This window comes from Acomys minous, assembly GCF_964271855.1.
Source record: "Acomys minous genome assembly, chromosome: 3".
Classification (NCBI taxonomy): Eukaryota; Metazoa; Chordata; class Mammalia; order Rodentia; family Muridae; genus Acomys; species Acomys minous.
The window spans coordinates 135,808,687-135,836,171 of record NC_140485.1 but is presented as its reverse complement, the minus strand read 5'-3'; the positions used below and the strand labels follow the sequence as shown (position 1 = coordinate 135,836,171).

Sequence of the window (27,485 nt, the reverse complement as noted above, 5' to 3'; positions counted from 1 at the left end):
CCCATAAAGCAAGAAACATTAATATGTTTGAATTAGATATGATGAAATGATGAACAAATTGACATAGATATTTGGCAGACTAAGGCGATGGAAAACAAGGGAATTGTTCACACCTGTAGCATCTTTCTCTAATGTAAATCAAGAACTGAATCCTCATGGTGGAAAATGCCCAGGTTCACATCTGTCTGCTGAAGGAGTTCTATAGTGGAAAGACATGCATGACTGGACGGTGTGTGAACCTGGATAAGGACATTACTACGCACTCTGAGGACAAGCACTCATTCATTTTTCAGTCTGTATGTGAACTCATTCCTGTCGCTGACTAGAAGAAAAGTCAGTTTCCCCTTTAACATGCTCCCACAATATTTCTATTAGACACCCAGCTCTGAGTAACTAGTACTATTTCTTTCCTTCTTAATAGTCTTTCCTAGACTCTTAATCCAAAACTTAAGGTGTCCTGAATCCCGAGTATTTGATGGCTCCTTTGTGATCTGTATGCCCTGGTTTCATATCCTTGGAACCTTTTCTGACTGACCTGGAGTTTGCGGTTCCTTCACTGAACCTTATTTTGAGCTTTTATCAAATGTTTGGGGCTGGTATGGACAACCCCAATCTTCAAACATCTTGGTGTTCAGGATGCTGCTTACTTAAGAATGCAAGCTCACATAAGCAGTATATTTTGTAGCTATAAAGTCTCATGGAAGAATTTCCATCTCTATTATTTTAGCATGAGCTTTTTTTTTTTTTTTGGTCTTCAGGGGGACACAAGACTTACATTTTAGTTTTTCCTTAATGAGAATATGGCCCCCGTGGGGTTAGTGGTGGGTGTTCCACGTTAGGCTTTGCCTGCTCATCTCCCATGCCCCCTGGATCCTTGAAGATCCTTGAGGTTCCGTCTAGTTGGCAAAGAGACTTTGGGACCCTGGAATTATTCAGATCTGGCTTTTCCCTGGACTTGGACTTGTTCACTTAAAAAGCATATCAGATCATGATGGCAGGTCATTCTGGATTTATTAAGCATTTTAGTTTCACTTGTTGGAGGCCGGTGACTAATATTGAGTATGTACAATGATGTTACTGCCCACACTAAACCCATCCTTTACAGACAACTGAACAAAGAAACATCCTAGTTAAAACATCTCTGTTTATAGGATTGATTGGATGGAGAGTATATAATTAGGGGAACTTAAATACTTCTACATATTAACAAGAACAAAACATGCTATCATATGCAATAATTTATCTTGTCTCTGAGGCCGGAAGATGGAGAAGATGACCTTTCAAGGCCCCTTGAGTCCTGTCATTTCCGTGGTCGTTGTGGGGTAAAAAACTAGGCTTTCGGAGTGGCTTTTCCCTGAGAGTTGTGAACTGATATTATGAAGCTGGTCTAGTTTCTATCTATCTATTCCAACTGCCTGCGGTGAAATTTCCAGGTAGTGAGTTTTACTCTGCAGGATACAGATTTCTTTTTTGTGTGATTTTTTCTGCTTTCTTAGGCAGCTTTCAAAATCATATACAAAAATGTGTAAAGGATGGTTGCCTCCATCTGTATCCCTGGGGATTCCCCCTCGGCGTCTCTGTAGATAAGATAGACGACACATCAGAACTAACAAAATCAATTTTCCATTGATAGCTGATAGTGTAGAGACTGTGAAGATTAAGAGACAGGGGACTACTTTCAGTATTCAGAAAGGTTCTGTCATTGTCATGAGTCACCGGGGTCTTTTGTAACATGACTGACATAAAAATATGCTCACCAGGAATTATTCATTGATGTAGAATTTGCTGTCTGGTGCCTTATTGGTTCCCCCAAGTTTTCCACTGTGTGACAGTAGCCCTCCCTTTTGGTCACTGACTTCCCAGGGCAAACTGCAACACTGTTCTCACCTGTGTTTCCCAAGCTGGTGGCAAAAGGTAATTTGTCATGCATAGAGCACGCCATAATTATATAAAAATATAAACAACGGATTTAAATAAGAAAATAAAATATATTCTTATCCTGGATAGGGGAAGCCCTGTATGGTACAGCTGTGTGCCTTGCATAATATTTTTATATCACTTGATCTGTATCTTAGACTTCAAGGCAAGCAAGACACACATGCCTGTCTTGTTTCCCCCTTATTCTTTCTGCCTCTGCCTTTTCTCGCAGTGCCTTTCCGCAGGACTGCTGGCTCTTTTTCATGCCCTCTGTGGTGGTTGGGATGCAAATGGCCCCCATTGGCTCATATGTTTGATTTTGTGGTCCTCAGTTGGTGGAACTGTTTAGAAAGGCGTAGGAGGCATGATTTTGTTAGAGGAAGTAACAATGGGTCTTTGATGCCGTGGTCATGGTGTTTTATTGTAGCAATGGAAACCCTAATTAATGTTCCATCCATTCCTTACATCCAAGGGTATTAGTTACCTCTCTCATCGCTGGGACTAAATATCTGCCAAAAGGCAAGATTCGTTTTAGCCCATGGATAGAGAGAGTCCATCATAGTCGGACAGACTTGGCTCTTGCAACTTGCAAAACAAAGCATTTAATTGGGGTTATGGTTTTGGAGGATTGGAGTCCGTGATAGTAGAACAAAGGAGCAACCGAGAGTTTGCATCTTAATCTTCAAGCAAGTAGACAGAAGGAGAGAGAGGGGGGCGGAGGGAATGGGGGGAGAGAAAGAGAGAGAGAGAGAGAGAGAGAGAGAGAGAGGGAGAGAGAGACTGGGGATAGTGTGAATCTTCAGAGGCATCACATATGTACTCAATCCAAGCACTAGGAAAAGTGATACTTCACATTCAAATCACAGCCAAGAAAATGAAGACCAGTACAAAGCCAGTAGATTGAGCACGAAGTGTCCCACTGCCCTGAATCAATGCCTATCAGTGTTGTGGCTTCCCTGCCATGTTTTAAGTGGTGCATTGTAGCTGCTGTTGTCTTTCCTTCCTGTACTTCTCTTCTTCTTCCCACAGAAAAATGCTCAGGACTTTGACCAGCCCAGAAAACACACCCTCTGGGAAGAAGCAACCGCTAAGTGTTGAATTCTTAACCTCTGAGCTTTCAGGCCAGAGAGGATGAGCTATCCATGGTGACGACCAGCAAGTGCCCATAGAATACAACCTTCGTCGCTGGTCTGTCCCTGGAGGCCAGAATTCAATTCGTTGTTGTGTGGCTTGTGCTAGCCTCAGGACTGGACTCAGAGCGAGTCCTGGAAATGTGTTACAGGAGTGAGTGAGGCAATGGACTCTCAGATATGTCAATTTGATTTGTCTGACTCATCCATTTCTAGTTGTTCTGTCTAGTTCGCAAAGTGAACTGTCATAGTTCGCAAAGAGGATGACGACATAGGCGCCACCCTATGGAGCGGCAGTGTTGTCATCCAGAGGTATGCCCTGAGCTGGGTGCCGTGTCCGTTCTGAGCTGGTTTCTGAGGAAACTGCAGCTAATGTGAGTGTCAGATGTTCATGCACTGCATTCCAGTCACGCCTCAGCTTCCTCCTTCCTGGCCAGGTGAAGCCAGATAAACAGTGTAATAAACATGACGACAGCCATGGGTCGGAGTTTTAGTAGATTCTTGACCTGGGAGCTATTCGGGGTGGGAAGCAAAACAAAACAAAAATCTCCGGCTGCATTTTTCTTTCTTCCTTCCTTTCTTTTTTTAAAAAAATTTTTTCCTGTGAAAGTTGCATATTCCGAAAAGATTAAACTGATCAATGATAATAATGAAAAGTTGGTTTAAACGCCATCGTTAGCGTCGGGGAAGAGAGGCAGGTTAGGCTGCTGGTCTGCGCAGGCTGAACTTCAGGCTAGTCTGTCATTTCGGTTCTTGTAGCTTTCCTGGTTTAGGGAGAACTCTCTGGGCCTCTTCAGTTACTTCTCTGGCTCCTGCCTTTAGGTTTCTGAACGTGAGACAAGCAAAGCTAGCCTGAAGAGAACTCTCAGTCTTTACAGGGGTCACTGTCGCTCATCCCTTTTTGGATGCAGCTATCCCTTAAGATATTTGAAGAGCTCAGTGAACATACAGTGGGTTCCGTGATGGCTTAGGATGGCCTGTCAGCCCGGTCCAGGCCGTCTCAGGGGGAGGCTGTGGTTTCCCAGGCGAATGTAGCCTGTGAGTTTCCCATTACTATTTCAAGTCCATGCTTCCGATGTAGGATTATTTTTTTTTTCCTTTACAAACCACCTATAACAGATAGTTATTTTTGCCTGTTTTATTTATCTACTATAAAACATACAGAATGAGCCAAAAAGAATACAAGGAAAAATACAACACAAAGAGAAAGCCTAATGTTTTCTCTCCCATGTCACAGGTTATCAGTATTACTCCGTACTTGGAAATCATGTGTGCCCAATTTCGGAGGTCACATAACAAAGGCTATTGAAAGAGCATGCAGTGTCCAGTATGATATGAAGAAAACAAATGGGCTTTACCTCTGAAATAATTTTCTAGCAAAGTACCGACCAGGGCTATTCTCCCTAGATAGAGGAGGGGTCTCTAAATAGCGTTTGTCCATGTCTGAATCTTCTAGATTACCGTGTCAGGTGGCTATCAGACCATATTAGGGAAGAGCAAAAATAATGAGATACTTAAATTATGATAAAAGGAAAATACGAATCTCTAATTAATTTATTCGTTTGAAGAGATCACAGGAAAGGAGATAAACCTTGATGAGGCAGCCAAACAGGCAAAAATCTCGCAAATTCTTCAAATGCGAGTAAGATTCTGTGATAAGCTCTAACTTTCTGGTAAGCATTTTAATGGATCCTTTAATTAGCCTTTCTGGAAAGTTCGCTGATGATATGCTGGGATAATGATCCCCTGTGCTCTAAAGTGTCTAGGCATTAGCTTGCAAGGTGGCTGAACACAGCAATGCATCCGTCCTGTGTTCCTAATGGGGTCTGGCCTGTATTTGACTCAATCAGGAAGTGGAGCAGATGGCCTGATCCCTCTCCCAAATGGAAAGACTGTGTGACTGGGAGCCTTCTCTCTCCTGTCGTTTTCTCTGTCTTCCATCTACCTTCTCTCTCCTCAGTGCCCTTGGGACCCCAGCTGCAGAAAAGAGATTTTGGAAGTTGACCCTCTTGGAACAATGGATTGCTGCTGTGTGTGTTTTGGCTCAACATCTCTAAGCATGCCATAGACTTGGAATCTCTTCTAGTTTAGTGAATCAATTATGTATCTTTATTTTTAAATTAAATGTATTTTAAAAATAATTCAGTGTGTATCTATGTGCACACACATGCCAGCATTTGTGTGTTGCAGTGTGTGCATTAAGATCAGAGGGTAACTTTTTTTGGGAATTGGTTCTTTTATTCTGCCTTATTTTTGAGGCAGGATCTCTCTTTGCTTCTACTGCTCTCCTTGCTCCAGGCTAGACCAGGAGATCCCTGGCAATTTTCCTGTCTCTGCTTTCCACCTCACCATGTGCATGCTGGGGTTGCTGAGGCCTGCAGCCACACACAGCTTTTTATGTGGGTTCTCAGGCTTGTAGTCGGGCTGTCAGGGTGTGGTTTTAGTCACTGAGCCATGTTTATATTGTTGTCACCACCTCAGTAATGTCTTTTGGGGCATGTGCCCTGACTTATATGTATTTACTTGTAACAAGTGCATTCATGTCTCACTTCATTTCTATAGCATGGTTATTATTATTATTATTATTATTATTATTATTATTATTATTATTATTATTATTCTACATTTCTCATGTGCAGGCTGGACAAGGTGAGGGATAGGTTCAGTAACATGAGTGAGGGGCATGGTACTTGGGTAGGTTGTGTATAGCCAAGCCTGTGAGATAGTTTTAAACCAAGCTAGTGGTACTCTGGGCTCACACTTAGATTTCACAGTCCTTGTGTGAATCGCTCTCAGCATGCTAATACTTGCCTACTAGTGTGTACACAGCCTTTTACCTTGCATAACTCCTTCTTGTGCCTCTGGCTGAAAGAAGCTAAACTGCAGATAATTTATTCAGCATAAATTATGGCTAACCTTAGTGGAATAACGCATACTTTTGATCCTCTTTAGATACAGTGTCAAGGGGGAATAGTCCAAGTACAAAAGTTTCTTCGTACATTTTTTATTTAAATGAAATTTTAAATCTTGAGGACATCTGATATTCCTCAAGGACATTAAATCTATAAAAACCAATGCCTGAATCATATCCTTAAAAAGAGTATTCATAGTTTGTTTTGTTAGTTACATTTAAATGTCTAATTACTTTTTTCATTTAATATTTATTTTTGTATAATTAGAGACTTAAGCTGTGTAACATACATGGGCATTTTCCATAAGTGCTGAATTGACAAGGGTGGATTCTGAACATGCAAGAAATGACTGTCTAGGTTATTTCCTAATTGTACGTTTAATATGTATGTATGTATGTTTGTGTGCATGTGAGTGTACACCACACTTGTAGGGGTCAGAGGACAACCTTAGTTGTCAGTCCTTCCTTGTCACCTTATTGGAGACAGGGTCTTTTGCAGTTTGCTGCTGCATACACCGTACTATCTGACCTACGTTCTTCCGGGAAGTCTCCTGTCTCAGCCTCCCACCTCTGCAGAGGAGCCCAGAAGACTATAGTTGGTAATCCAGCTTTTCTTGGGATCCAGACTCAGATACTCAGGTCTGCCTGGCAAGGGCTGTATTTACTGAGCCGTCTTTTAGATTGAAAATGTGACATTGTAACATGGCACAAACAGTCCAAATAGTCCAAAAGGCACCTCTTGCCTACCAGATCATGGTTTCTAATTCGGCTTCCATGGCCGAGCACGCCTGCCCCACGCTCAGCATCCTTGATGAAATAGCCTGTGCACGTGTGAGCTCTACAGCCGAGCATTTCTTACTTTTAATAGGACCACGAGGCATCATTATTTACACAACTTGGCAAACTTATGCAGCTCATCTCACCCATTAACACTAAATGTTTGGCCGCCACTACAGACAAGTCTGTCTGGAAGTCTTTCAGCCCAGGTATGGGTAGCTATGTAGATAAAGCACGGAGGTGGATTTGTGTGGTCAGAAGGGACTTACCTTTCATAGATATGGTGAAGAGTTATCCCCCCCGCCACCTCCTCAAAATCACACATGTAAGACAGTAACAAACGTAATCTCTTGTTACTGCAGAGGGACACACAGAAACTTTATATTGTGATTTGTCACAACACCACCAGCTGAGGTGAGGTGGGCAGGTTGCACACCACAAGTTACCTCTGAAGCACATATGTTTTAAATTCGCTCAAATACTTCCCTATATTATTTTTGTAAGTCCTAAAAATCAGCCCCTGAAGCAGGTACCGATATCCTTTTCAAAGCCATGGCTTGACATCAGTATCTGAGATCTGTCAAAAATAAACGAAAATGTGAGAATTGCACAAGCACTTGCTGAAGCTCTGCTTGTAGCCGAAACAGTATACATTGTTCACACAGAATATTCTAGGAGCCGCGAGAAGCGTAAATGCCATCATTATGTGTTTCTGCACACTTGAAATGAAAGGATTTAGAAGCAGCATTCTTTGGTGTCATTTGAGGACATGAGAGACGAGAGAACATCATTTGTAGCTGTGTAGGCCACAGTTCAGGCCCAGCACAAATGTATTATCTCCCCAGTTCTGCTCCGTTTAATGATGACCAAGGATATTTGTTGAAAAAGAGGAAAACATGATTACATCCTAAGTCTCTAAAAAGACTACACCTAGCTAGTATTTTGAAATGTGTTATTATTTATTCTGTATTCATGTGCACCCATGTCAAGAGGCTCGGAGATCGGGGAATGTTTAACGAGAATGCCTAATATTTTTAACATAAATTTTGTGTTACATGCATGTGCCTGAATGCGCGTGTTAGGTGTGTCTGCGTGTGCTGGTGGCACAAATGGGAGGAGTCTGAGGACAACTTGGTGGTAGTTGGTTCTTGGTTTCTCCTTTGTAGAGTGAGGGTCTCTTCTTGCGAGCTCACAGGCGATTCTTCCATGCCCCCTCCCCATCCCATGGGGGAACTGGAACTACAGATCTGTACCTTTGCATCTGGTTTTGTGGGCTCCACAGATTGGATTTAAGTCTTCAGGCTTGAGTGACAGGCACTTTTATCCACTAGGGCATCTAATCATTCTTGATGATTAACAATCTTATAAAATGTTTGTCTTAAAAGTCACATTTTGAGCCAGGTGTGGTGATGCAAGCCTTTAATCCCAGCACTGAGGGAGGCAGAGGCAGGCGGATCTCTGTGAGGTCAAAGCCAGCCTGGTCTACAAAGTGAGTACAGGACAACCAAGGCTACACAGAGAAACCCTGTCTCGAAAAAACAAAACAATCACATTTTGACTTATGATCCAAGGCACATATGTTTCAAGCTTTGCATCTCATTGCTGCTTCAGCTCTTTGCTATTATTATGGTCTGTAGGTTTGGGGGTTGCTGACTGGAGGCAGAATTCATAGACTTCAGTCTTGTCCCCTTACCAGCTTTGTGTCAACATTCTCCTCTGTAAAATACGATCTTGACAGTAGCTAAGCCATAGGGTTGTTATAAAGAGTAGATGATTTCACCGGGTAAAGATCCCAAACTTAGCACAAGGTCCACTCCTTAAAGTAAGCCTTGAAGAAATCGGATGTTCCCACTCCTGCGGAAGCCTCTTCCGCATTCGAAACATGGAGCCGTCACTGTGCCATCTGTGAAAGTCTGAGATGGCAGTGCCTATGTTGTCTAGGGTATCACAGTCTAATTGATGAGCATAAGCCATGCCTTAACATGATTGGATTTCAGGCCCACTCCGTAGGAGGACTCCGTAGCTGATATTGCAAACCTGGTTCCCCCTACCAGGGAACTTATTGCCATTATTTTGCTGTGCAGACATGATGTTAAACTTGTGTTTATCTAAGTGCTTGTGTTTATTCCCATAGTGCAGTGCAAAACTGAAGCTTCTGATGTGGTGGGAGTTAATGAACAGACTCATGACTGGTCATCATCCTGGGGTAAGTGACTGGAAGAGCTTACTCCTCAATGGGACATCTGTGTCACCACCTCTGAGGCTCAGGGGACATCATAGAAGGGAGGGCAGAGGGCACACGCTTGGGATGAGAAGGAATGCAGCGGAACGAACGCTGTCTCCTGGGCACGGTGCGGCTGCCCTGTTCATGAACTCACCGCAGCGGCGGCCACCCACACAAGACCTGCAGCGACTGGGCCCACCCGTTTTCGGTCATGGATGAGGGAGAGCCTTATAAGTCCTGACCCTTTCCTGAGGATCTGTAGGCATTAAATGATTGCTGGGGAAGGAGAGTAAATCACCTCCCACCCATGCTCACGCAGGCAACCTTAATTAAATGCAGTGGGCCACACACCGAAAAAAAAGATATGAAAGTCAGAGGGCGCAGGGAAGAGGAGGGGAAGGAAATAAAAGGATAAGGGGGGAGGGGTGATCAAAGAACATTATATATATATATATATGTATATCATATATGTGTGTATATATATGAGCTTATGAAAGAGTAAATGAAAATTTAAAATAGAGACTAAGGAAATCTGGTAGATTTGTGGCGGAAGTAAGATTTAACCTAAATAAGGAATATTGCATTTTTTCACAGTAGGGAAGGGGATCCAGATAGAAATGCCACTTACACATTGCTTCATTCTGCGGATAGGCTATCTCCTTGGCCTGGAGTCTCTGAGTAGGCGAGGCAGGCTGGCCAGCAAGCCCAGGAATCTGCTTCTAAGCGCTTCCCCAGCACATGGGGTTATGACTGTTCGCCAACATGGCTGGTATTTCCACGCGGCTTGGAGGATGGCGCTCAGGACTTGAACTTACATGGCAGGCACTTTGCTAAGTGAGCATCTACCCAGACTCTTAAACTAGATGAGCTCAAGTCACACTTGGACTTATGTCTTTTTAGAGATATTTCCTTATTTCTTCTATTTGATATTATTCACTCGACAAGGACTACAGAGTATCCATGCAGCAGGTGTTGTGCTAGACAGGCACTGGAAGGCAGCACTAAGACTAACAAGATGGAGATTCTGTTCTGGTCTTTTTTTTTTTTCTTTTGGACTGTGTTAAAAATAAAACTAAACAATCAAACACACAAAAGGAATACCTGTGTGTATATGCATATGTACATATATGTGTGCATATATATATATATGTATACATATACATATATGTATACATATAAATATACATGTTTTTCAAGATAGAATTTCTCTGTGTGTAGTTTTGGATGCCCTGGAACTCACTCTGTAGAAACTCAAAGCAATCGCCCTGCCTCTGCCTCCCAAGTGCTGGGACTAAAGGTGTGCATCACCGTCACCTAGCTACGTTTCTGTTCTTAAGTTGGGTTCTCAAAGGTCATCACTATGGGCAAATAGGATAAGTGCCTGGTATAAAGAGTGTGGTGTGGCCAGGGGCTTGAAGGAGGAAGCAGGGCATGATTGAAAGTCAGGCCTCCCTCCTTTTTTAATTTTTGAGTTAGGCTTTCTCTGTGTAGCCTTGGCTGTCCTGGAACTTACTCTGTAGACCAGGCTGGCTTCGAACTCACAGAGATCTTCTTGCCTCTGCCTCCTGAGTGCTGGAATTAAAGATGTGAACCACCAGTGTCTGGACAGTCTTACAGGAAGAAGGAAGCCACCCCAGCTACAGGCCAGGAGGGTAGGGAGTTTTCCTCGACAGATCCTTTATGCTGCTCATGGAGTACAGAGCGGCAAGGAAGATAAGATGAGAAAGAACAACAAGTTTTGCTGTATTTTACCTTGATATTATGGCCTAGACTTCAAGAGCTTTAAGGACGAGCTGGCGGTGGTAGCTGCCATGAGTACAAAGACAGAAGGAATTCTCTAGTGAGGAAGTGGAAGGTGAAGGGTGGACAAATGGTCAGGAAGAAATTTAATGTTCCTCCTGCTTCCCTGGGGTTTTCAGGTCAGGGAGATATGTGTTTTTGTTGCTCCTTGTGTGCTCATCCAATGAATAACTCACTAACGAAAATTGCAAGTGAAAACAGAGTGACGGTTAGAATTTGTGTGTAGACCTCATCACAGCCTTGGCATGGCCAGCCATCTGCAACACTTTGGATACGCTGGGCCACAGAACTTTCTGGAAATGTGACCTACTAAAAAGTTTTGCCTGTTTACTTTCAAAATAAGAAAGGTATCAAGCCTGAGCACGGAAGCGACCTATTTTGTAGTTCTGAGCTTGCATCCATGGGCCCCTCAGGAATTATGAATAATGCGAGCGGAACAGGAGGCTCAGAACATGAAATAATCCAGCAATGGTGCTCACTTTCCAATAAAGTCTAATTTGGGGTTACTTTGAAGATGAAAGTTGATAAAGGTTTGCTGCACGATGTGATTTTAAAAGTGCTTTGAAGGAACAAATCAAGGATACCAGCTTTTTTGTTGTTGTTGTTGTTGGTTTTTTTTTGTTTTTTTTGTTTTGTTTTGTCTGATTATTAGACTCCCCATTAGCTCCTCAGGAAAGTAGGTGGCTTTCCTGAGGGGCATCGACTTGGACAGACAAAGGTGCTACCTGGCAGTTTTGCATAGGCTGTGACTTCTGCAGTGGCTCCTGCTTGTTGGGCTGAGTTCATTTGTGGCTGAAGTCTTTCTAGAGTATTTGGGAAATACAGATCCAAAAGCCATGGTGTGTGGCAGCTACGTACCCAGGCAGACTGAGTTGTACATGAACCCTGGTGCCTAGTTTAGCTTCTTAACCCTTGTAGGTACATGAAAGAAATGAGAGGGCTGGGAGCCTTTCCCCAGCAAAGCTACACTGAGAAACTTCAGATGAGGTTAGGCCAGTAATCCTATCTTACTCCTTGAACCTGACCAGTTTATGAGCTCAGAGGGACCTGTGGCAGTTGGTGGGTCCTCAACTGGTCACACCCTAGGCATCTGAGATGTCACCAGCAGACAAGCACTATTCCCTCATTAGGGGACCAACTTCTCAGGGTGTCCTAGGACTCTGCTGGTTTGAATATAAAGGTATCCCAGAGAAACCAGGTTGGTTGGTTCCTCAACATATTCCCAGAGGTCTATGTTCTGTTTATATGGCACTTCTCTTTTGGGGTTCCAGGTCATTCGGGTGTGTATGTGCACATGTTGGTGTATGTGCAGTCCCATGTGCATGTGTGCATGTGCATATGTGGAGACCAGGCTGTGCTTCTTATATGCTAGTCAACTTTTTTTTTGGAGACAGGATGGATGTCTCAATGGAGCTCACCAAGTAGGTTATAGGAATCTGTGACCCTAGTTTCAGAGATCTTCCTGCAGTTGCCTTCCCAGTGCTGGGATTATACCTGCACCTCATTATGCAAGGCATTTTTTTTTAAACATAGGTTCTGGGAATTGAACTCAGGTCTTCATTCTTGCAAGGTAAACACTTTACCAACTGAACTATATAGCCAGCTCCAATTTATTCCTTTTTATTTTTCTCCTAGCCCTGGGAGAAACAGATTCCTAAACTTGTCTAAATGATTCTCCATTGTCTTCCTGGTTGTTCCTCACCTATTGACTTAATTATATTATTTTATATTGGATCTCTCCTATACTAATTTCTTACTTTTCAAACATGTGTAGGACAGTGATTACAATGGGCTGTTTTGATTGTCAACTTGATACAATCTATAATCACGAGGAAAAGGAATACCAATAAAGATTGCCCAGGCTAGCTTGGCCTAGGATGTGCCTGTAAGGGATTTTACTAATTGGGCTAGTTGAGGCAGGAAGACAATCCCTGAAAGTGGACTGGATGAAAAGGAGAATGACTGTGGCGCCAGTAGGCACTCGTCCCTGTTCCCTCATTCTTGACCGTCGATGTGATGCAGGCAGCTGTTGCCCCTGACTTCCCTGAACCTGGAATTGTGAGCCATATGAAACCTTTCTCCCTTAAGTTGCTCTTGTCATAGCAACAGGACAAGAAAGTAAGATCATCTATTTTGAGTAAGTTTTAAGAGTAGAGGGAACATTATGACTCCATGCTGAACCCCATAGACTAGAACTGTATTCCTATGATCACAGTTCTGTCTGGTCTCTGAAGGTGTCCAGGCCTGTCCACATGAAGGACAAGAAATAAAAATGGGTAAAAAAAAAATCACATAAGCTGTATTTGTATTTTAAGCTGATATAGAAGAAAATAAATAAATAAATAAAGGCCAGTGAAGAACCACAATTGCTCATCTCTTACTGTCTATACAGCATTTCATGCTGAAAACTCGAATGCCTTCCTCCCACACCACCTTCAAGATTCACAAACTATATACATTTTATATACCAGTTTCCACTAGGTAGAGTTTGTGCCCTTTGTTAAGGTAAGGTGCCAAACAATAGTGATTTTTTATTTATTTACTAAGAATGTAAGATATTTAAAAGTGTGATAGCATTTTAATAGCTATTGTCCCTTCTCGTTCCATATTATGAAAGAAAAAAACATTTAATATCTAAACTATCCCCATCCCTACTTCCCTGTGGCTATTTTTTATTTTCCAGAAGACCCTGAGCTAAGAGTTCTACAGAGAGACAAAGGGGAGACAGAAGGACAGTAGAAAAGAAGGCAGCCTGCAGAGGCTGTGTGGGCTTAGCTATCCTCTGGGCAATGGGATTGCTATCTGTGCAAATACAAGGGACTGATGTAGAGTGAGCACCTGAGTTTTTCTGTCAGAGGGAGGAGGGATCGGAGGTGTTTGGTCCCCCTCCCCTTCTCAGGTACAATGCAGAGGGGCACTGCAGCAGCATCAGTCCTGCACTATTTCTGTCTTTCATGTGGACAGGCCTGAACGCCTTCAGAGACCAGGCAGAACCATGGTCATAGGAACACAGGCATTAGTGTCCAAATGACAAGAGTAAAGAGATGCAGCTCAGGTCCTGATGATATCTCTTGTGGTATATAAGTGCCCTGCCATGAAGGCTCTTATGTTGAGGGGCTGAATCAGTTGCTCTGCCTGTTGCTGGGACAGAAAAAGCAGACAAAAGCAATGAAGGAGGAAAAAGTTTATTTGGGCTCAGGGTCCAGTCTACCATGGGAGGGAAGTCTTGGTGGATAGGAGGTCGCAGCTGGTCCCTTGGCCTCCACAGGAAGCAGAGGGAGATAAATGCTTGTGTTCAGCTTACTACCTCCTATTTATGGATTCTGGGACCCAAAGCCGGGAAACGATGCCACTCACCTTAGGGTGTATCTTTCCACCTCAATGAACTGAATTAAGATAATTACCTCACAGTCACGTCCAGAGGCTTGTCTACTAGGTCTGGATTCCTTGATAGGTGGGGGTGGGGTAAATCCGTGGTAGATAGTAGAGCATTCTGGGAAGTACTTAAAATGAGGGGAAGGATTGGAGAAGGAATCTTGGATTTCCAAATTTATCTTAAAATAACAAACAGATGCTCAACTATGTGTTTTAGAGGAAGCATGGGAGGCCCTACACTAATAAACAACAGTCAACTCACGTCCATCCAAAAGTGAAATTCCAGGAGTGGGAGAGAAAGGGAAAAAGTTCCTTTGGAGGAAGACGGAAGTGGAGAGCCACATAGCTCATAAAGATAGAGCAGGCCTGATACAGTCGGTGAGCCACATGCCTGTGCCCATCTCTATACCAGCCTCTGTGGCTAGGAAGGATGCAATGTAAATATGTATCTTGGTGGACTTTCTGAATTTGCAGTCTCAGCTCAGATGGTACCCATAATACCCAACTTGTCCCTATGGGGAGAGTCACCACCCAGCTACTGTTTTCGTACAGTCTGAATTGTAGTGGTTTGGGGACACATTTTATTCTTGTCTCTGTAGTTGGAGTCCAGGAGCACAGCAAGGAAAGGCTTTGTCTGATCCCGGGGGCGTGTTTGGCACCACCAGGGTTGCTGACTTTGGTTCCAGTTTTTACTAGGTTCTGTATGGGCTCTTTTGTCTCCCGGCTCACCTTAAATAAGAGCCTCCCTTCTTCTGACCTTGATGTTGAACCCAGGAGACTCTTTGGGTGTGCTTTAGTGGCTCATTCATCGCTAGACAGTTTGGTGATGAATTTCTCGTGCGAGAGGGAAAATGCTTTCTTTCCATTTCCAATATATTGTTACCACGTCCCTCATGGAATCTTTGACTTCCTTTTAATTTATTATCTGGAGCCATACACAAGACAAACGTCAGGCATCTCACTTTCATTTCACGGTGTTTCAAAAAAAACCAAAAAACCAAAAAACAAAAAAGCAAAACCAAAACAGATAAAAATAAAATAAAAACTTAATAGAACATTGTCAATGGCTGAGGTTTTGTGAAAAAGAGCCTAGGGGCTCGGGGAATGGCTCAGCGCTAAGGCCCTTGCCACACAAGTGTAAGAATCTCTGTGAATTCCCAAATGCCACCTGATGCCAGATGTGGTAAAAACACATCTGTAATTTTAGTCTTCCTGTAGTACTGAAACAAGAGGCGGTGATACGAGCTTCCCAGGGTGCTCTGGGCCAGGGAGCCTGCCCGTGTGACGGTAAGCAGCACATTGACCCATCTTAACCGAGTTGGAGGGTGAAGACTGACACTAGAGCTTGACCTCTGCACATGCCATGGCACATGTGAGCCCACACATATCTACACACATACACATATTAAAAAAAACAAAACAAAACCAGAGACTGCAAAGTTTCCTTGTTCAGACCCGGAATATTTGTTCAAAGTGTGTGGTGAAGGGGAAGTAACGGCCTAGACTTGAGCGTCTGTCAGTGAAGATCAGCATCCAGAAGGAGTGCACACAGTTGCACACTTGAGCATTACTAATTCAGCACAGCTCACTCAGTCTGGAATCCTTTGCACCTAAGTTTTCTTTCCTGAGTTAAAAAAGAATGCCCCCGAGGTCCTGCTTGGAGCACGGGGAGTTGAACACACAGCTCTCATTAACAGTCCTGTGAATTGTACGGTCAGCTCGACTGCCTCGACACTTCGCAGAAAGTGTTCTCTCTGCCGGTGTGCTGCGCAAAGCCGCCGCCTCCAGATTGGTAAGTGTCACCGAGTAATGCAACATTGAGAAGCAAACGACCGTATGGAGGGGCTGCCGCCTAAAAGGTGGCTTTAGAGCCAGACTTTTCCTTGGGACAAGGCCAAGGAGGAAATTTGAGCAGGTGAGAGATGATCGGGTTAGGCTCGGTGTGTTGAGTTTTTCTCAAGGGGAACCATTGACCACAGAGAGGGGCTTGGGACTCTTGGGCTCCGTGTGAAACTGTGGTAGCTGTCCTGTGCCCTGCCAGGAGCCACCTTTACTACAGCCACCGCTGCCACCATGAACAGAGCACTAGAAGCACTTAGACGCTGCTTTGTGTAACCCTCTTGAACTCCTTGGTTGGCTCCACAGAGCAACTACAAGCGGAGTGACAGCTGACAGCCCCGCCTCAAGTGTGCACCCGCCTCGCCTCCGTTCCTTAGGCCACCTGCTCACCCTTGCATGCGGCATCCTCACCATTCAGGGAGGAGCTACCCGGAACCAGCCCTGCCTCACCTACCTCATTCCCTTTTAGGGCTGTGATGGCACAGGGTCACTTGGAAGTCTATGAGTGGCAAAGGCTCTCAGGCAGGCAGACCCTCTCCAAAATGGGAACCATTGTCTCTGATGGAGAGACTGTGCTGGGAAGCGGGTCACCTCGCAGAGACCAGGATTGTCCCTTCCTGAAATGACATCAGTTGACAGATAACAATTTGTTGGGTCACGTTGTCAGGGCTAGAGCTGAAGTAATGATGGGTGTGGCGCACCGTCACTCCAGTGTTTGTTTCGGCCTTTCTCTTGGCCTTTTATCTCTGTCCTCAGTTTACATCTAAAGGTCATTATCAGTTTCCCAAAGAGGACGCCGAGAGTCCCTGAACCTCTCCCCAGTATGTTGTTTTCTTTCTTCCCTCCTTCCTGTTGGAGGTTCTGAGCATGCAACTGTTATCTGTTCACAGTATCCTGAGAAGCTAGCTGTACACCCCTGTGTTTGCAAGCTTTTGTTGCGAAGAGAAGTTTTCCTGACACACGGTAGCATCTATCTATGTGTCTAAGTGTAAATATTGAGAAAGCAGCTTGGCATTGCATCAGTTTGGCTAAACAGCACTTGTTTAGCCCAGTAAGTGCTAAAGCTTAAGTTCCTCCTGGGGCCTAAGACCTCCTCAGCTATGGCTTCTAACTGGGGTTACACACACGGTGAGGCATAGATTCCTTCTTGTTGAGTGAGCCTCAGAACTAATCGGAGCACGTGGTTCCCTCATAACAGTTTGCCAATATTGTTCCAACATGTATATCTTACCCAGAAGGCTGATGCTTTAGTTCACAGTGTTCTCAGTTGAGCAAGGCAGTTGCTGTCTTCTGGCACCATGCAAGCCAGCCAGCAGAGAGGGTCCTTCCAGGTCAGGTCCAGTTCGATTTCTCTGTATCCTGTAGTGAGGATGTGTGATGTCCTCACCAATAGGATCTTATTGGCTTGTTCTGGTGGGCAGCCAAGGAGAATGACAAGAACCCTGGTGGGTGGGGGTTGGGGTGGGCGCCCTTCTAACCGACCATTCATGAGGAGGTATCCCATACCTGGCGCTGGGGTTTTCGTTTAATAACCCAAGGCTACTAAATTCACCATTACTCATCCATGCACCCTTCTAACATTCATATTTTTTAGTTGGCTTACAAAGTAGGTTTCCAATAAGCCTTGGTTTCTCTACCCCTGCAAATGAGTATAAAAACACTACTACCTTCATGGATTAGTATCTAAGAGCTACTTAGAGCATAGTCGCCACTTGAGAAATTTTGGGATTTTTTTTTTTTTGTCACTTTTAAAAAAGGCTCCCAGAACCCCTGGGATTAATCCATTTTAGAAGCAATTTCATCAGAATTTGCAGTTGCTGTAAACCAGTGGGCAGATTGCCTAGATTTGGGGCTGAAGGCAATTCAATTCCAGTGTCTCCACTGTCTGCTTTGTCTAGCTCTGAATTCAGGTCATGAAAGGTAAGTTGGCATCAGCAGCCAGCTGTTGCTACCTGTGTCTGAATGCCAATGTCCCTTCATCTATTGACACAGGAAGAAAGTAAATAAGGTAACGTCCTTAGAATTTTCTTTACGCTAAACATGTAATTAGCCACTTACCCATGATGAGTAAAATTTAATTTTAGCTAAGTGAAAAGGAATGCTGATCAGATTTATTTTATTATCTGTTTACTTTCTGGGAAGAGGGCAGCTGGATAGAATCTCTCTTGGCACTGCACTGTTTGTTCCCTGCAGTGCTTACCAATGAAATATGTTAAAACTTGCAGGAATTGCATGTGCAAATGCAAAGACGTTTCATTGGCTCTATCGCCCCTTTTGCTTGAGAGTGAGGAGAGAAGAACCGCATGGCTGCAGCCTCTGTCTGAGCAGATGGGGCAGTGGCCGGCATGTGGCAGAGACAAAGGTGTGCCTGGCCAGTCCTGGACAAGGTCACCAAGGACCTTCTACTTAGTGGGTCCTTTTCCCGTTGGTATCTGTCAGCCCAGGGACTTTGTTCCCCTTTGGCAGCTCATCACCCTGATCTGGGCCAAGACTTCTGTCTGTTCCCAATCATTGCTCTCCTAGGTCTGATTTCATCACCAACCCCTTTTCCAAAGGGCTCTGTTTCCAAGATCAGTCATAGGGAAAGACGCTGGATGCATTCCTGCGAAGCTTTTAGGCAACGAGGGAAGCGGCGTGCATTCCCCCACTGGTGTGGTGTTCTTTATAGAGTAGCAGCTTTGAAGTGTCAGTATTTTAACCATGAGGAATAAATCATAAAGGGTGAAATCTCAGCCACAACTTCCAGGCCGACCATAAACCCGGCTCGACCTTGCCTTTGTACAGGGGCACACCTGTAGACTCTGGCACTGAGGAGAATATGCTTGGCCGCATTCCACGACTCTGCTAAGAGCATAGAGGTACGCAGGACGAGTACCATGGCAAGCACATGGAAGGATTCTTAAACCCTTCTATTTGGACAAGAATCTTTGGGAGGCCATAAATTCCTTGCCTCTGGAAACGTGTAAGGCAGGCTTCTGAAATACCTAAGAGAAGCACTGTGGGAAAGACTCAGGCAGTGAACTGTGCTAGTAAGACCTGAGCCAGGGAAACAGGCGTACTCCCTGGAGGCTGGACCAGGAGGAGGACTCAGCTCCACGGAGAACTGATGACATGGGCCAGGAGGCAACCTCAAGCTTAGAATGATGAAGCGTCTATGACTCATAGGACTGCAGGGACAGGATTTCCAGGGACTAGAAATTGAGGGCCCCTCTCTGGTCAGTGGATTGAGGTGCAGCTGGCAAGAGGGATCTGCACACGTGAGAGGCGCTGGATGGCCCCAGATCAGTGGCTCTCAACCTTCCTAACGCTTCGACCCTTTAATACAGTTCCTCATGCTGTGGTGCCCCCGCTCCAACCATAAAATTACTTGTTTTGAAACCACATGACTGTAATTTTGCTACTGTTATGGATCATAACAGTTTTGGAGATAGAAGTTTGCCAAAGGGGTTGGGACCCACAGCTTGAGAACCACTGGCCTAGTGTCTCTTAGGAGGTGCTGCTCGGATAGGAGCTGTGTCCTGACCCTCAGATAGGAGGATTCACACTCTGATCTTCATTTCTCCTCACCCTTCCAAGTTCAGCCAGTGCTTTCCATTGGCCATGCTCAGCTTCGAGGCTGTTAGCTCAGTTACCAGGGCAGAGGACAGAGGGTGGGGTGGGGGTGTCTCTGAGACACACGTCTTGGCTGATCTCTACTGTGGGAACTTGTACCAGACAAGCTCTAAGTGTCTTGTTAAATTTAATGAACAAAACCCACTATCTTTTAAAAAAATTTTTTTTCATAAAATATATTTTGATCATGGTTTTTCCTCTTCTTTCATTTCTCCCAGATCTTTCCTAGAGCCATACCCACCTGTTCTCTCTCTCTCTCTCTCTCTCTCTCTCTCTCTCTCTCTCTCTCTCTCTCTCTCCCTCCCTCTCAAACAAAACAAAATGAGCAAACAAAAAATCAAGAGACAAAAACCCAAGAAACACAACCCCTCAAAAGAAACTCCACAAAAAAAGAAAATCAAAGCAAAGACTAATAAGACAAAACTAAAATGCTCAAATTAAAACAAAATGAAACAAAAAGTTCACAAAAATACCCATGAATTTGTTTTGTCTTGGCCAACTCTTGGGCTTAAGGTTTTCCCAGGTTGACTGGAGAAAACTGACCCTCCCTTGCCAGTGGGTACCAATTACAGATCGTGTCCTGGTTAGGGGTGGGCCGTCTGCCCATCTCCCCCTCTCCATGCTGGGACCATGTTTGGCCTGAACCTGTGTAGGTCTTGTGTGTGCTACTACAGTCTCTAGGAGTTCATATGCACACCATCCTGTTATGTCTGGAAGACAGTGCTCTTGAACTTAGCTGCCACCTCTGGTTCATTCACTCTTTCCACCTCCTCTTCCATATAGATCCCTGAGCCTTGGTGGGGCGGGGGTGGGTGGGGGAGGCGGAGGGGTTGATGAAGACGTTCCGTTCAGGAGTGAGTGCTCCTGAATCCCCGTGTTAGTTTCTACCTGCTGCGAGAAGCATCTCTGATGTGGGTTGATCAAGGTGCTGGTCTAAGGATATAGGTCATTAGGATTCTGGCGTTGTTCCTGTAGCAGAGTAACAGCAGTGGGTTTCCCCTAGGACCATGACCTATTTAATCTCTGCTTCTCGGCCACTGAAGCAGTGTCAGTTGTGGGTCCTGTCTCAGGGAGTAGGCCTTAAACCCAACTGAAGAGGCCGCTGGTTATTCTCACCGTGTTTGTGTCGCCATCGCAGCAGCATGCCTTGCAGACAGGCCATTATTGTAGGTCACAGGGTTTGCAGCTGGCTGATATTGGACATATGATGATTACTTTTCTCTTCTAACAGTGTGAATCCAGTACCATGAATGCTAGTCAGTAGGGATGAAACAGCTAATAAGAGTCTGGCTTAACTTCTCCATTTGGTGAAGTGTGTGCTATCTTTAGCAACAGGGCCTTACATCAGGTGGTGGAGAGAAACCAACAGACTTGTTGTAGTTTGTGATGTTTGGGGAGTCTCATGGGATCCCTTTGCCTGGACTCAACAAGATATAAACTCATTCCTGGCACTGGAGGTTTTAATTGGTGGCATGAGATGTTAATTGGAATATTTGCCCCCCCCCATTATTTGGTGCCTCTAGTTAGATTTCTTTTATATATGTATATATATATATTTTAAAACTTCTACATTAGTATGTTTCTATATGGTTTTTCAAATGGCCTTTATTGTTAATTGTCCCTCCTCATATTCCCTCATTAATCTCCTTTCCCCACTCACCCCTATTTAATCCCTGTTACCTCTTTTTTAACACTGTATTCTATTTCCCTTCTGTGGGAGTCCATTTCCCCCTGCACCCCCAAGTCCCATAACTATGTACCAAACACATATTGAAAGCTAAAGTCCAAGTATTAGAGAATATTTGTCTTTTGGGGTCTGGGTTACCTCACTCAGGATGTTATTTTAAAATACCCTGATAGCACATACAAGCCCACTCCCAGGAAAAAGAGATGATCCAACATTTCAAAAGTAAATATATGGGTGAATTCCACCCCATTGTTTCAGGGGAAATTATACCTTGCTCTGTCTGGTACAGAATGGGCCAAACTTGATGGGATCATCTCCCTATTTGTTCTAAGAAGCTCTGGATGTGAAGACATGAACTGCAGGGAGCTCTGCTCCTTTCTTTTTTGTGTTTCTGGTCATAGAATTTAAATTAAATAGAAAATTCTGGTGGTTGCATGCTTTTGTTCTTGACTGAAATGTCTTACTTGTATATTTAGAGGGCTTGGCACACTTTGTGTGTGAGGGGATGCACATGCATGTGTGCCTGTCTATGGAGACTGGAGGATAACGTTGAGTGTCAGTTTTCAGGTGTTGTCATACACACACACACACACACACACACACACGCATATATACACACACACATATATATACACACACACATATATATATATGATATGTATGTATGTATGTATGTATGTATGTATGTATGTATGTATTGTTTTTCACTTTTTGAGACAGTGGTCTAGAACTCATGACGCAGGTTAGACCATACAATGACGCCCAGGTCTCTGTCCCCGGGTCTGTATTGTAAGCATGTTACTACATTGCGCCTCTTATGTAAGCTATATAGGTTGAATACATGTCATTATACGTACAAGGCACTTTGCCAGATGAGCTATTTCCCCAGATCACAATGGCACATTAGGTCTTTGCACCACATGGGCAGTATGTGTTGCCCCTGGTTCCTGAATGCAAAACCCTTTGTCTAATCTCTTTCAGGTGATACTTGGAGTACAGGCAGGACATTTGTGGGGTGTCTGCCTTGCTCAAGATGCTCTTTGTCCTATTTTTTTCTTCCAAGCTCAGCTGTCTGCTGAGGCTGGGAGTGGGGTTCTGTTCTCTCAGGGACAGCAGCCAGCCGGGTTGGCTCTACTGCGGGAGCCCGGCAGGCCTTTCCTTAGGTCTGCCAATCAGCTGGAGATGAAGGCAGCTCTTCCTTTGAAATTGGTGGCAGTGGGCAGGCTTTCCCAGCCAGAGTGCGCTTTGCATCTGCCCATGGCTGCGACTTTGAAATGAGGTGTGCTTTAACCTTGAAAGTTATTGAAGACGGGGCCAGGGTGCTGAGGAAGCTGCCGGAGGATCTGATGCCATGGCCTTGCAGGGCCTTGTGGGGTCACTTCCTGGCCATGCTCTCTATTTCTCTCACCTCCTTGTGGGCCCTAGAAATCAGAATGGAGAGGGGAGTAGAACTGGAGGTGGCTGAGCTGAAGTAATATGGTCAACAGAAAGCGTATTTCTCCCTATTTCTCCCAATTCAAGCATTCAACTTGAATTGGCATATGGGCATCGGATGTGGTACAGTATTTGCTGTTTCTTCCGTCTGTCTGTCTGTCTGTCTGTCTGTCTGTCTGTCTCTCTCCTTCTTCCCTTCCTTCCCTCTCTCTCCTTGTCTTCCTTTCCCTTCTCCTTTTTTTTCCCTCCCTCCTTCCCTCCCTTCCTTACTCCATCCCATTCCCCCAGCCCCACCCTGCACTCCAGCCCCCCACCCTCACCCCTGCCCTCAGGATCTCACTGAACAACTGTGGCTGGCCTGAAACGTGCTATATAGACCTGTCTGGCTTTGAACTCTTGATCTTCCTGTCTCTGCCTCCCACGTGCTGAGATCGCAGGCGCTCGCCACCATGCCTGGTTTTGCAGCTCCTTTCTGAGAACAGGCTTATTGCTAAATGAGTGTGACCTCAGACTTGGCATGATATTTCTGATCCCAAGGAAGATGCGCAGAAAGCAAGTGCTAGATTTGGGGGCCTTCTCTGGAGATACTGGATTTATTATGTTATAAAGTGCTGTTCCCTCCTGGTATGGTTTTCGTTTAGTCTTCTGCATTTCCTTCCATGTTTACATGTGAAGGGTTGAGTGTCATGACTGTGTTCGTCCCTTTCTACCCCACTTGCCTTCTGGGAAACAGAATGTTAAATAGTTCAGCTGTTCGGGCAAATATTAAGAGTTAATGAATATTTCATTGATACCGTATACGCTCACAGGAAGGATGGTTAACAAAACTGGACCCGCAGAAATAAGAAGCTAATTCAGTCCGGGAGGAGATGCTTCCGGTCTGTCTACAGCGGTCACATGGCCTGTTGGGGGCTTCTTCCTGGTGCTCCCCCCTCTTCCACTATTGGGATAGGCGTTGCATCTGTGTCACCTCAGGTGAGGTGAGGTGACAAGCTTCCTAGGCCGAGGTGGCTTAAAGCTTAGTTAAGTTCAAAGGTTCTATGTTAGAAATAGCAGTTGCTTTTAATGCCACAGAGTAAATGGTGTTAATAGTTGTAGAAGTAGCTCATCTTCTATTCAATATTAGCTTATGTGGCATTGAAACAAATGGCCTTTTTGGGGGTGGTTATCATAAAAATCATTCCAAAAACAAGCTACCAGAGTACTTGCCTTTCAGAACAAATGTTATGGAAGATATCTTAATCTTTTCTAAATAATTTATGGTGGCCATTCTGCTTGTCCTTTGGGCTTCTGGCTGCATTTCAGGGTGGTGACTTTAGGGCTGTGATTTTACTTTGTTTACTTGCTATAGGCAAATCCCTGCCTCCTACACTTCCCAGCCTTTTGTTGGGGTCCCCCACACCCCAATTCTGATCTTTCCCTTCCTCTTCTTCCCCCCTCTGCCTTTTAAGACAAAATTTTGCTAGGTAGTCCATGCTGGCCTTGAACTCAGATCCTCTTGAGTGCTAGAATTACAAGGTGTACTTCTATGCTTGGTTTAATTCTGTTTTTCTTTTTTCCCCCCTTTGATTAAATGTTTATTGAGCCTTTGCCATAAATGGGGCAGTGTGGACTCAAGGATGACCTCCAGATGACCTCCTAGATGACCTCTGCCCTCGGGCAGTACTGTCAGTATCACAAGAGACTGTACCAAGACTTATGTTCATTTCCTTGTTACAGGTGGGTCACACATGTGATTGGAGGAGTTACATGGAGGGACTTAGGTTAATATTAAAAGATTCCTGTGGTTTGAATATGGGTAATGTCTCCAAGAGTCCTGTGTGGCCATCTTGGTGGTGTCTGGAAAGTCCTTATGTTTTGTGGGTGTGAGTGTCCTCAAAGGCTTTTTGTGTGTTTCCTGGCAGCCTGTTAACACATGGTCACTGCCATTGCTGTCAGATGACGTCACTTGAGGCGGGAGCAGTGGGTCTTCTGCACTATACACTATGTACACGTTTTCTCTTTCAAAGTTGACTATCTCCACTATTGTGTTATGTGAAAGGAAAGGTAGTTAATATGAGAATAAATGAGTAGTTTGTGACCTTCAGAGACTCCTGAGTTCAAGGTGTGGTCATCTTTCTGTGGCCCTGGAGGGCTAGAAGCTGTAGGTAGTGAGTCCTCAGGAAAGGAAGTTAGCTTATTGTGGGTACACCTTTAAAAGGGGGTATTGAGATTCTATGCCTTGCTTCTCAGCCACCTAGAGCTGGGCTCTCTCCTCTGCCAATTCCTTCTGTTCCCCATGATGCACTGCCTCCCAATAGGCCCTCAAGCAGCAGGGCCAGGATACCTTGGATCGAATCCCCTGAAGTCAGCAGGCCATGTAAATCTTCCTTCCTTTGTCTCAGGTACTTTGTCTCTCAGCAAGGGAAAGTTGACTGGTAAGTGGTCTATGGGCAGCAACACTAGGTGAGGGAATCCCAAGTCTAATTAACATTTGCAAAGGAAGGTGGAAAGCACACTGTCTGAGGGTGGCAGGCCTGAAGTGTGGGTGGAGGTGGCTGCGTGGGGGATTCTGGGAGATGAGACTGGGACTTGGTCCTCTGTCCTCAAGATGCTAATGTGTCCTGTACTCTGATGTCAATCAAGCCACCGGCCTGTTCCCTCCTCCTTCCTTCCTTTATGTAAAGTCCATCTTCAGTTGCCTGTGCAACTAGCTCACCAAGTACATTATAATAACATTCCAAACAATAATAGTCAGCTTCTAAGCGAAGTCTTCTTCTAGAAACTAAGTTTGAAGGCTTCAGGGGTCTAGGTAGACCTTGGAGCTTTTGCTCACATTTGGACGATCAAGTATGGCAGTGAGGTGACCTCCAAAACCAAAACAAAATAAAACAAACAAAAGCAAAAAGACAAAAAACAAAAAACAAAAAAAAAACCATCCCCAAGATATGCCTGTAATGATTTTTTTTAAGTCAATCAGAGATCGTGAAGAATGAATGAACAAGTGTTTGTAAAGTATCTGGTGATCATCTCCAAAGAGAGCTACGAGAGGCAAGAACATCATTGTTTTTCTGGCATTGTGAGCAGTGGCAAATCCCTTTGAAGCAAATCACATCCGCTCCCACCCACAGCATTGCAACTGCACCGTCTCTGTGCTCTGATTCTTGGGTAACCCACGGTTCACTGCAGGTCTAAGACTTTGATAGATATCAAAGCACCGGAGAGCTGACATAAAGATACGCAGCATCAACAGAGCAGGGCGCGAGCACTACCTCCATTCTCTAAGCTGGCAAGGGACATGAAAGAAAGATGACTGACATCAGCAAACAAACACACACCCTGATGAGACCTGGTCATGGGGTTCAGTGGAAGAGTTATAGCCCTTGACAACAGGAATGGACTTGGGCTTTGAAAGTGAAGTGCTTTGTGGACACAGCCCCCTCAGAGCATGGCAGCCAGTCTGTGAGGAACCACTGACAGTGCCACTGACCCCATCCCTGTATGACACTGCGTCAGGGGAGTCAAGTTCAAATAAGGTTGACTGTCTGGCTTCCCTTCAGGAACTTTCCTTTCTGTAGTGGCTCGTGAATGCAGTCCCGGCGCAGAGGCACTTTGCAGCAGGCTGTCTTCCCATGGCTCTGGCCCTTCCTAGTGCTTCCATAAAGAGACTACGGAGGTCACATGATAACCACTTGTGAGTCAAGAGTGAACGTGTCCAGCTGAGCTCCAACCAGCCATAGAAACCCTATATATAGGGGCAGGGTGAGCCTCAGGATTGTTCTGACTTTTTAAAAAGACGACAATCATTTCATTGATACTTAACTTGCATGAAGCATTACACAAGGAGCTGCTGAGAGATTAAAAATTAAAAGGTGTGGTTATTTTTTTAATTAAAAGGGATTTTTGTATTTCTTTTGGCATGTGAATGTACAAATACAAAGGTCAGTATAATGCATTCACTCTGGTTGAATGTGGAAATACTTATCAGAGCTTGCTGGAAGGCGCCACTTTTACTTGTAAGAATAGAGGGAGGCTTTATAGGCATGGAGTCCATCCCCTACTGTGTGTATGTGTGTGTACGTGTGCGCACATGTATGTACCAGGTACATGTACATGTGTTCATGTATGTAATTTCCACTGTGCTCATGTAGTGGCATGCTTGTGGAGGTAAGAAAACAACCTCAGTGTCAGCCCTTGACTCTCCACTTTGTTTGGGATAAGGTCTCTTTGATGTCCTTACTATGTACGCTAGGCTAGCTTGACCATGAATTTCTGGCGATTCTTCTGCCTCCTACCCTCCCTGTAAGAGTGTTGGGATTAGAGATGTGTGTTACTATCTCAGACTTCACATAGGTGCTGGGGTTTCAAACTCGGGTTCTCAGCCCACCATCTTGAATTTGTAATTGTGTTTGAATAAGAGGCTCCACATTTTTTAATTTGTAATAAGCCCATCATAATTTTTTTCAGTTGTTTCTGGGGTGTGTATGTTAGTAGCATGAATTGGTCTGAATCAGAGTAGGAGGGCACTAAAGGATTGGGTTGGGGGAGCCCAGGGAAACCAAGGGTAGAAGCATGTAAAGAGAAAGGATTCATCGAGGTAAGACAGGCTATTGAAAATACTACGAGATTCAAGGCATTGCAAAGGGTGGCCAATACTCTTAAATAATGTATTTGGACACAATTTGTGTTAGCCTAGGACAGTGGTTCTCAACTCTCCTATAATGTTGCAACCCTTTAATATAGTTCTGCATGGTATAGTGAGCCACAACCATACAATTATTTTGGTTGCTGTGTCATAAC

At 44.5% G+C, this 27,485-nt stretch overlaps 1 long non-coding RNA gene across 1 annotated transcript in view; it reads left to right on the top strand.

Moving 5' to 3' along the window:
* Positions 1-27,485, top strand: part of LOC311595086 — a 344,736-nt gene that overhangs the window by 154,303 nt on the left and 162,948 nt on the right. The window contains exon 7 of the long non-coding RNA XR_014778308.1: positions 8,870-8,941. This is a non-coding gene — a long non-coding RNA (uncharacterized lncRNA). The remainder of the gene's footprint in view (positions 1-8,869; positions 8,942-27,485) is intronic.